At 31.6% G+C, this 12029-nt stretch overlaps 2 non-coding genes across 2 annotated transcripts; both read left to right on the plus strand.

Annotated features, from left to right (window-relative positions):
- The first annotated feature begins 572 nt into the window (after positions 1-572).
- On the plus strand, positions 573-645 carry TRNAR-UCU (transfer RNA arginine (anticodon UCU)). The gene has a single exon. It is a non-coding gene; the product is annotated as a tRNA-Arg (tRNA).
- Positions 646-11740: 11095 nt separating this feature from the next.
- Positions 11741-11813, plus strand: TRNAR-UCU (transfer RNA arginine (anticodon UCU)). Its single transcript has one exon. It is a non-coding gene; the product is annotated as a tRNA-Arg (tRNA).
- The last annotated feature ends 216 nt before the right edge of the window (positions 11814-12029 follow it).

A 12029-nucleotide genomic window follows, 5' to 3' on the forward strand; every position in this document is an offset into this window, starting at 1 on the left:
TAATTGTATTTGATCCAGGTGGGATTGTAGTTATTGATGCTGTGACTGGATCTTCATGGGATGCCAAGATTGTTGTGTCATCTGTATATGTTGCCACAGTAGTTATTTTTGTGGTGGGCAGATCGGCCGTATACAGAAGATACAGTACTGGACCCAGTCGACTACCTTGCGGAACTCCTGAATATCTGGGATTTAATTCCGTATGTTTATCGCCTTGATTTACAATAAAATATCTATCAGTAAGATACGATTTTAGTAACTGATAGTCCGGATGGGGAAGAAGTTTCTTTAGTTTAACCTGTAAGCCCGTATGCCATACTTTGTCAAAAGATATATATATATATATATATATATATATATATATATATATATATATATATATATATATATAAAAGCATATTAGAAATGAAATAAAATACAACCATTTTTAATCTATAGAAAAATAGTTTAACACAGCTGAATTTAGTATAATAAAATATAATCTAAATTATGTTTACACATAAGTACGTTAACTGTAAGTTAATAAGTGCTTAATGATGTGTTTCAACTACTTTTAATCACTTGGACATACAGTCCCTGTAGCGCAGAGGATAGCGCGTTGGACTTCTAATCCAAAGGTCGTGGGTTCGATCCCCACCAGGGATGATGGTGTAGTGACCGAACTTTTTAAAATTCGATTCCATATATGGGAAGAAGTTAAGTATATTGAAGCGAAACACTTAAATATCATTTACTATGTTATTAAACTGGCAGGCTATCATTTAAATGGATATATATTTAATTTGTACTTCTACAGCAAAATTAGGATCATCATCATAAGCGATGCTTTGATGAACCTAATCTTTAAGGAGATATTCTAGTCTAGAAATTCGACAAAAATTAATTTTCGAATAAGTTTAGACGTCTAAAGAAATATTCTCAAGGGGATTTTTTTTTAATTCGAAATATTTTTGAAGTTACGGTCACTTTTGTTGACGCGTCATCCAAAAGAATCAAATAACAATTTGAAATCAATGTATATGAATGACTAAAAGACGAAATGTTGAGAGTAATTAAATCGATATACAAAAGTTTGTCGAAAACAGAAACACAAAATAAGATGAATCATTATATTCATTCATTTCGATGTTTACTCCAATGCATATACAGGTTAGGATACTTGCAATTGAATTTTTTAGCTGTTATCCATTCCAATTAAATCTTTTTAATATTTTGGAAAATTATAAACATCATGGCCATCATTTGGTGTCAGACGCAATGAATCTCCGATCGAGTACTCTAAACTGTGAACTTTTACTGTTTCTAAAGAAGTTAGAAAACAGAAAAATGACCATACAAGGCATGGATCAGGTACATATTTAGCACAAATAAAAAAAATAAATAAAATTTTCGTTAATGACCACCAAAGTCGAGTTTCACTATTCACTTGGTAAGTATTCCCACAACTCTACTGAGCTCGATCGGCATCGATTATTCACTTATCTGTCAAACTTAAGACATACTAATTCGATAAGAGAAAGCCATTACGATAGTAATTTCATTATTTGTCAAACAAAACGGCCAAATAGATTCACTAGAGGAGGAATCGAAATTTCGTAAACTATTGTTAGTCTTCTTTATTAAATTTTCCATTAATTTTCATCTCATTTCAAAGTATCTCCAGACCATCACCATTATATGTAACAGTTTTCGCAGTGCGTGTATCTGAAGCACGTTCGTCTTTTGGTGAGCGCACAAAAACACGTCTCTTAGACTTCTTCTATATTCGTCAAACAAGTCTGTTTTGACTTTTAACCCCCTATTTTGGTTCGAAGATATATTAAATAATATATTTAATACATTATGAACTTTATTAAACAATTTAACGAATATACATATTATGCTAGACAACGTACATATTACTTCAATATTCCTGCGTTTCTTAACGTTATCTTAACCTAACTTATTCATACTATCATCTCAAAATTGACTTCAAAACATACCAAAGATATCAGATCTTCTTTATAAACCAACGACAGGCTAAATTTTCATGTCAATATCGAAGTAATACAACTCTTGAACAAAACCAGAAAAACAGACTCAAAAGAATCAAATAATTTAATCTTGCATAGTGCACTGTAGTGAGGTGCATTTAATAGAAAATAGCAGTGTTAATACATAGATATTTCTACACCAGATAAGATAGGGCCGATGGGTCCTTCTAGATATATAACTAGATTTCAGTTATTGTAAAGACAAATTAGGTTAGTCGGCAGCGACCAGTAACAATGTATTAAACAAATTTAAATATATATATATATATATATATATATATATATATATATATATAAAGTGAGTTCCATATGCACAAACATATAATATTGAACGCTTAAAAGATAACGAACAAAGAACTATTTCGACGAAATCAAAACTATAATCTATTAAATACCAATGTTATATATAACTATGATTAAACAATCAGAGTATGTCATTACAGCGAAATACAATTATTTCATCACAACTCGGCAATCAATCCACAACACAAAATAAAGGTAAAACAAAATTAAGCGTCTGTTTCATTAAAAGTTTCTCATTATACAATTTACTTTCAATTTAACGTTATCGGTTATGTTATCTCTACTTATAGAAATCAGCTAATAACCTGATCTAGTTCGCCCACATGGTTTCGAAGCTGTGGAAAAATGACCATATTTCTGCAACGAATAGATTTAATTATCATAAAAAAGTTGTATTTTCAACAAAAAAAAGAACGATATTACCATCGGAATATCCACCATTCGATTTGGTATTTTGCAATTAATTTTTATTTGAATTGCTAATTTATATTAACGCTGTATTTATGAGTGGGATAACGAGTCTTAATACTGTGTATGAGATTTTTGTATCAATGAATTTACGTAAGTAAAATTTGTTTCAGTCAGAATGTCTATGCTGGATGCAAATAAATGTACAAATTCATACAACGGTAGGTATACTTTGTTTCCTAGTTAGTATCGAACATATATTTGACTTCTATAGCGCATACAATACTTCCTGTTATAGACGAAACTGAAGATTAAGAGAGGCCACAGTAAGGTGCGTTAATGTCAATTTTCGTCTATCATCTAGATAAAGGGTTATACAACCAGTTAGATAAAATAAAAACACGACATGATACTCTTCAGAATACATTAATTTTGTTCCATCGTGATTAGTATTGTAATAACTTTCAAAATAAGTTATTAAATAAATAATGAAAATTTCGAAAGTTAATAATAATCTAATAATGTTATCTTTTGAAAATATTTAAGGGTTATAATATTTAGAGAAATCAAAGTAATATTTAATATTATAAAGAATGAAGAATAGGATTAATAAAACTAAAATTAATGATACCTATAAATACAATAAATTAATAAAACTAATTTAAATGTGACACACTACTTATAATTTAAACGTTAGAAGGTGACCGTATATCGTTTTCTTTACAAAACAAAATAAAAACTTTCTTGTTTGTAAAGAATTTGGTGAAGAAGCTTTAGGTTTCAAAATTATTTTAATACATATTTGATTTTTGTACTTGAATTTGATATTGCATTTCACTCTTGTAGAAAAGACAACAGTAAATGTAAGTACAACAACCAAGTAGTAGTTTCCTTTATTGCCTTTTTGGGAAAGATTCCAGATGATCTACATAAAGAGGGTTCAGTAGTCCTACAGACTTTATGATTAGAATTAAAAACCTTTCCTTTTTCCCACTTTTTCGCTTGTGACGAAGACAGTTTACTAAGTCAGTGAACTTTTGAATGAAATAATCTCCATTTACTCAATACATTTAGTCTACCGTGTTTCTAAGATTTTTTATTTCTTAAGCCTTTAGACAATCAATATATGCCTTTGTTTCAGTGATGACATCTTTATTCGACCGAAATTTCTTACCACCCAGACATTTCTTCAGATTTGAAAACAAGAATTAAGTTCAATTAAGGTCAGAGTGATATTCATTCGTTTCCTCGTTTACTTCAGACACCGTGTGCATTCTAAAAAATGTGGCCGACCTTAGACAGACCTTAGACTTGGCCTTCTTTCGTGCACTTTTCTCTAAAGGTCTCTAGTGTTTCCTGATGTATGTATGTTTTAAAACGGCACAACCTGTTCGGACAACTGTCTATATCAAAGTTACCTAGAGCGTCATCAGCAATGCTGACAACTTTGGAAACGACATTGGGTTCCTTTAACAATTATTAGATTATTAAATAAATCCTTAATTCTGGTGTTTTCAAAAGTATTTGATGATCATCATTTAGCTTGTCACCCCTAAATTATTTCCTGGATATAAAAAGAATCTCTAAAAAGAATTCCTGGATGTGTACATTGGTAAGAGCTTCTGTTCAAAGCGACTACGTCCAAGACCAGTTTTAAGTATTAAATGTAAACTCTTGAAGTTCGACACACCACTGAGAAATTCGCGGAATCATTTTCTTTTCATTTATTTCCCTTTTTTATTTAAGAAAACGTCTGTTTCTATCCAAGATTTCATTCATTTTCGAGTATCCTTATTATAATGAAAGTGGTGCGAAGCCAGATAATCGATCATGTAGAGTAGGATTTTATTCACAGATTTCTACAAATTTATCAAAATTTAACGAATTTTTGTCACTTTTCATCATTTTACTTTGAACACTCGACTGAAAATCAACGCACCAACTGTAATCATGACCTGTTCGCGCAGCCTAAACTCACAATTCTCCAACCTTCAAACTTTTGTTGATTTTTTCGGTTAACCAGAGTTTTAAGATATTAATACCAGCATTCACAGATTTTTATATATGGAGCATGTTAATCATAAGTTTCAAAAACACTTCATCATTCTTAAGAGCAGTTTCCTCTGCGTTTAACAGGATATATAAATATTTAAATAACAATAATATTTTTATTTTTTTATATATTAGTATTTTATGACATAATAACGATTTGATATACTTGAGGCTTTGAAGCCAAAAATATATTATTTACACTTTAACGATATGATAGAAAACAGCATGTAATGCTTAATAACTGAGCTTTGGCATGAATATAGTTAATAATAAGTATTATAATTTAATACAGTTTATCTGAAAAAGGAAATGAATTACATTAAATATCTTATTATGCGGAAAAATATATTTTAAAAAAAAATATGATTATGCTTCCATCATTTAATCATAATAATAAACTATTGTTCGGTAAATTAACATTGTCAGTTCTTAAATTTAATTCGCTAATAATAAAATGTTGAAAATAACAATGAGGGGCTAGACATGAAGTTATAGCAGAAAATATACTTTCTACCGTAATTGCATTTTTTAATAACCAGAGAAAGTACAACAACAACAAAAGGACAAACTGATTATAGGAAAAAGTAATATTTAACCATCCAGAGATACTAGAATACCTAGAACATTGTTAATATGCCTTGGAATATTAGAATCCAGAGATTTTATGGGGCTGTGTAAATGTAACCGAAATATAGGATAACTTATAGGAAACTGTAACCTAATGGAATGTAATAATTCCAATTAATTTTGAATAGGGATTTAGTCCAAATCAGACCATTTTTTGATATTTTCGGCTTCGCCATCTCTTTCACCAACTAGGGCTTATCTGGACTGTACCTACTGCTTAACGTAGGCGCCGAACCACGATCCGCGGAATTTAGTCTACCGACTGACGAGTGACCAGCTTATGGTTCGTACTAGAAGACATCCGGTCTTACCCGTCTTACCTGGTTATTGGTATGACTGTATTCATATTCCTTGTCGTGTTTTGCACTCTTGCTTTATGGATAAAATTACAATAACTTATATATTAATTACAATTATAAAGAATAGCAAATATAAATTTATAACCATTCGAATCTGAGGCTATCGCAACAGTAGGACTATCCTGTCGCCACAGTAGGACAGATCCTTTACTCGGCAGCCAAAATACCAATTTTTAAAATCATCATAATTCCTTCAAAATGAATCATAATGCATAACTGAATACCCGAATGTGTTGAAATAATCATTACTGGGAGGGTTTTCTCACAATAACAGTCCCTTTCAGGTAGTTGAAGTGACCTGTTGTACGAGGCGTCCTTCTAGTGTCACATCATTAACATGTCGTGTCCGATTCAAAGGGTTTTTATAAACTTTGTGTTCTTGTGATTGATAAAGTGCGATATGGAGGACAATACTCAGAGTAAGAACTTCATTTTGACATATGAATGTAAGGGATTTGAACATTTAAATGTGTAGAAACTACCCACTATAATTAACGTGTTGAATCAATTCAAATAAAGTAAAACTTAAATTTAAACTTGAGGTAAAATAACAATTTCAACGTTTTTCAGTTTAAATTTATTTTATTGAAAATTTTATTCTATGATCATATCACCACAGATTTTACTCGAACTAGGATTTATTTTGTAATAAATAAATGTTTCTGTATATTTAGTAATTTATATCTAACCCCTGTAACCTACTATTTAGTTAAAATGAACACGTCCAGGGGCATATGGGTCCACAGGGATACCAAACAATTTACTATTGCGCCTGTGGTTTATACCACTTGCAACTCTCCAATGTTGCTTAACTTTTTTAAAAGATTTTCTCCATTAGTGAATGAGGCAATTATTGTTAACTATATGACTTGTCTCGAAACAAGAGCCAGTATAGAAAAGAGGAAGAAAAGTTAGTAGAGGGCGCTGTGACTTGTATCGAGTGGGTATAAATTACCAGGGATCAAAATAAAGTTACTCTTTTGTTCCAAGACCATAAGTAGTGTATTAATTCCGTCCCGTCCCGAATCATAAGTGATTCGTAAAAGGTTATGGGCCCAGTATTCTCAATCTGGGAAAGGTATAGTAAAGCACGAAGAAAGAATTATCACAAGCTAATCATAACTAGCGTGGTATCGTATATATAATTATATACTATCAAATACAAGATTAAGAAAATGGCGGCAGGTTATGTTACAGTGCCTATTTTAGAAGCCAATAACTTCAACAACTGGGAATTTAGAATACAAACAATATTAAGAAGGCAAAACTGCATTGATGCCATACTAAAAAGCAAACCGAATGCAACAGCTACCACATTGGAGATGAAGTGGATCAAAGAGGATTGTAAGGCAAAATCCATAATAGTGCAAGGAGTTTCGGACAAACATTTAAATATGATAAAAGATTGCACAAATGCAAAGGACCAAATGGAAGCGCTGAGAGGAGTATTCGTTCGAACAAGTTCTCTAACTAAACTTTCTCTATGGAGAAAACTTATTAAACTAAAGACAAATATAAATGAGAAACTAGAGGACCACTATGTAACATTTGATACAATAATTAGAGACCTGAAAGATAGTGGATCTGAGTTAAATGAAAGCGGCAAAGTGTGCCACTTACTGCTGTCTCTACCAAGTATGTACGATACTGTAGTTACAGCATTAGAAACTGTGGAGAATGTAAAACTAGACTTTGTGAAGGCACGCTTATTAGATGAAGAGCTCAAATTAAAAGCAAACGAGAGAAACACTGAAGAAACAGGACTAAAAGCAGGTACCAGGAAGTGCTATTTATGTGGTAGTGAAGATCACATACGAACGAATTGTCCGAAAAGATATCAAAAGGAATATAACTTTCGTGGAAGAGGATACTCAAAAAGAGGCAGAGGCCAACACTATCAAAAGCCTACAACAGGCAGAGCAAATACTGCAGAAGAAGTACAGCTGTACGCAGCACATCTGAGCAACGAGGTGACTAACAAAATATCATTTGTATTGGATTCAGGAGCGAGTAATCATTTTGTGGAAGGTTCATTAGAAAAACACATGATTAAGGTAACGCCATTGCCAAACGACGTGCTAATACACTTGGCCAATGGGCAAATCCTAAGAAACAAGATATACAAACAAGAAATGGAGTGCTGAAGGTGAAATGCCAAGGCAAAACGGTATCAATAGAAGCCTTAATAGTGCCCAATTTAAAATACAACTTACTATCAGCATCTAAAATGACGTCAAAAGGATGTAAAATTATAACTGAAAAGGAGAAAACAACCATAATTGAAAGAAAGTTGTCTCTTAAATGTGAAAAGGAAAATGGATTATATACACTGAAAACAGATCTTGTGGAAAATGAAAAGGAAGGATGCAACATCATAGAAGATTTGTGGCACAGACGATTAGGACATGCAGGCAACAACTCACTTTATCAACTTGGACTTAAGAAGATGGATAAACCTTGTTCTATATGCATAGAAGCTAAAGCAACCAGGAGTCCTTTCTACAGCAAGGAGAGGAGAACAAATTCAATCGGAGAGTTAATTCATTCGAATATTTGTGGGCCAATAAACCCAGTATCTGAAGATGGAGGAAGATATTTTCAGACAATACTAGATGATCTCTCTCATTTTACCAGAGTAAAAATCCTGAAGACAAAACATGAAGATGAAGAGAATTAGAAACAATACATTAATGAATTAGAAAGACAGCATGGAGTAAAGGTAAAAGCATTCAGATTATATAATGGCGGTGAATTTAGCTCAAAATTACTTCAGCAATTTTGTGAGAAAAAGTGGATTCCCTTAGAATTTTCAATAGTCCATTCACTGCAAAGTAATGGAAAGGCGGAAAGCTTAAATAGGACCTTATTAAATATGATTAGAACAAAAATACTTGAGTCAGGGATTCCAAAATATCTCTGGGGAGAAGCACATAAATGTTCTGCATATGAACTAAATAGGAGACAAACCGCAGCATTACCAAGAGAAAAAACACCATCAGGAATATGGAACCGGCGAAATGATCTAAATAAACTTAGAATCTTTGGATGCCGAGCATGGTACATTATCTTACCAAAAGGCAACAAGCTAGGCCCAAAAGCAGGAAAAGCCGTGATGATGGGCTATACAGGAGGAGGATACAGATTATGGCTACCTGATAAACAAATTATCATAATGTCGCGAGACGCAAGGTTTGATGAAAATACATTATATAAGACGTGCATAGAAAATTCCAAAGAGGAATCTGTGAGTAAACCGACGCAGGCAGTTTTGCAAGAGGAAGAAAATTATTGAGTGATGATTAAGAAAGCATTAAAGAGCAGACAACAGACAGTGATGACGAACCTGATGAAAATGAACCTATCTTGCCTAAATTGGAGGAAACTAGTTCAGGAAGAAAAACTTCGAGACCAAGGAAACTAGACGACTATGAGCTATATGTCGCCTATTGTCTGCTCACTTCAACGGAAGAAACACCAACCACATTTAATGAGGCTTATGAAAAAGGAGCATGGAGAGAAGCAATAAATAATGAAATAAAATCACATGAAAGATTAAGAACATGGAGCTCGACAGAGTTGCCAGAAGAAGTAAAGCCATTGAAACAAAGTGGCTATTCAGGCTAAAAGACGATGATACAAAGAAGGCAAGGTTAGTAGCTAAACGATTCCAAGTACCATTTAGTGGTGAAGAATTCAGTTATGCTTCAGTGTGCAGGCTACAAACAATAAGAATTTTAATATCAGTGCCTATTCAAAAGGACTGGAAGATACAGCAAATAGACGTTCCAACAGCATTTTTAAATGGTACAATAAATAAGGACACATATATATATATATATATATATATATATATATATATATATATATATATATATATATAAAGAAACCAGAGGGCCTAGATACAGAAACAAAGTATTTCAAGTTAAAAAGATTTGAGTATGACTATTGTCTCTAAAGATAATGTTCATGTTGTTGTATTTGTTGATGATGCCCTAATAACAGGGCCTGAAGATCAAACAGCAAACTTGATGCAACATCTGTATGAAATATTTAAAATTAGAAAGATAACCGAAGTTAAACGATTTCTCGGAATTGAAATGGACAAGACAACCGATGGACTGAAGATACACCAAAAAGGCATCATTCAACGATTGTTAAATCATGCAAGACGGTAAATTCAACTTTCAAGTCAACTTTCATGTTGATGAAAGTAAAGAAGTTATCAAAAATGTACCGTTTAGAAGATTATTATGCAGCCTCATGTATATATCTTTGGTTACAAGACCGGATATTGCATACAGTGTTTCGTATTTAAGCAGATTTTTAGATAGACCAACAAAAGGAGCATGGAAAGCTGCAAAAAGGGTACTACGATACCTCAGTGGTACAAAAGACCATGGATTATTATATAGTAAGGGCAAGAGTGGATTACAAGGTATGAGCGACGCAGATTGTGTAGCGTTGAGTTCAATGGAAGCGGAATCTGCAGGCTTAGCAGCACAAGAATTATTGATTCTCAAAGGACTTTTAAGAGACTTAAATGAAAGTAGAGAAGTGATGTTATTTTTTGATAACCAGAGTGTTATGTCCATGATCAAAAACTTTGAAAACTCCAAAAGAAGCAAACACATTAATATTAAATGTCATTTTATAAAGGAACTTTGTTTAAAGAAAGAACTAGTAATTAAATATGTTTGTTCATCTGAGAATTATGCTGATTTATTCACTAAGTCATTAAGTAAAATTAAATTCACACAATTCAAAGATAAAATTGTTCAAAGAGAAAATTGTTTTTAAGTAGAAATCTGACTGTTACCTTTGTTTATCACATAATTGTGTAGATTCATTTGATTAAATTATTAATTAAAGTTAAAATTCTCGCGATGTAGAAATAAAATAGTTCAAAGTTTGAACAAATTTGTATGTACAATTGCAATTTAATTTTACAATTAAATTTTAATTATTTATTTTTATTTTATTAATTAAAATTAAATTGGCACATTGCAAAAACAATTTGGCAATTTCTATTTGTTCTGGCAATTTAAATGTACTTTTGTAATCTTTGTTTACAATCTTAGTTAGGTTAAGTTATATAGTACATTTAAATTGAAGGGAAGTGTTAAATATATGACTTGTCTCGATACAAGAGCCAGTATAGAAAGGAGGAAGAAAAGTAGTAGAGGGCGCTGGGACTGTATTGAGTGGGTATAAATTACCAGGGATCAAAATAAAGTTACTCTTTTGTTCCAAGGCCATAAGTGGTGTATTAATTCCGTGGTGTTCGCCCGTCCCGAATCATAAGTGATTCGTAAAAATTATTTCATAAAAATACTGAATAATATAATAAAAATAACTCTGTTGTTACTTATTGTAGTTTTACATTTTCAAGTAGATAAATAACAAGTAAAAATCAGTACCTATAATAATCCAATATCATAATCTCATAAGACTATTTATTTTTTCATCATTGTCGAACCAACAATTTGTATGTTCCGTTTACTTAAATGTTTAATATCCACAACCGTATTTGAAACCGATATAATATAATTTTATGCATATCTGAAACCAACATTTCGTATCCATAACATCCCTGTTAGAAACTATAACTTCCTTTGAGATCAAACCGAAGTTAGAAATAACCAATGATTTCATCAATATATAAATGAAAAAAATCGGCTTCTCGATAATCTCAACATTAATCCAACAAAAAAAACTCGAAAGTTTTTGGGTCAGTAACTATTAAAACAAGCTAACATCTTACCCCAATTTAATTTAAAAGTGTAAATATTTTAGTATTTGATAAAATCAAATACATAATAACGATACCAAAATAATCAATAAAATATCTGTGAGGAACTATTATTATATTTTTCCATCTTATTAGAATATTATTTTTTAGGTTAATTTTTGATATTTAATTTGCCAAAAATTATTTTTGAAAATTTTAATGATTATATAGTCCCTGTAGCGCAGCGGATAGAGCGTTGGACTTCTAATCCAAAGGTCGTGGGTTCGATCCCCACCAGGGACGGTATAGTCAAAAACTTTTTTAAATTCTCACCCTTACTTTGTAGGAAGAATTATTCAATCAAAAAAGTAAAAAATTAGAGTTATATTAAAGCAAATATCTCGTATGTAATAGTATATCGTGACGTTGGTCATATATATATATATATATATATATATATAACGCGACTAATTGGCTGTTAAAATTAGAAATTAAAAAAATAATGTTGTGTTCAGTTCA

The sequence above is a fragment of the Rhynchophorus ferrugineus genome, unplaced genomic scaffold (assembly GCF_030347505.1).
Source record: "Rhynchophorus ferrugineus isolate W39M unplaced genomic scaffold, kcgeb_rfMv2 rfM5, whole genome shotgun sequence".
Classification (NCBI taxonomy): domain Eukaryota; kingdom Metazoa; phylum Arthropoda; class Insecta; order Coleoptera; family Curculionidae; genus Rhynchophorus; species Rhynchophorus ferrugineus.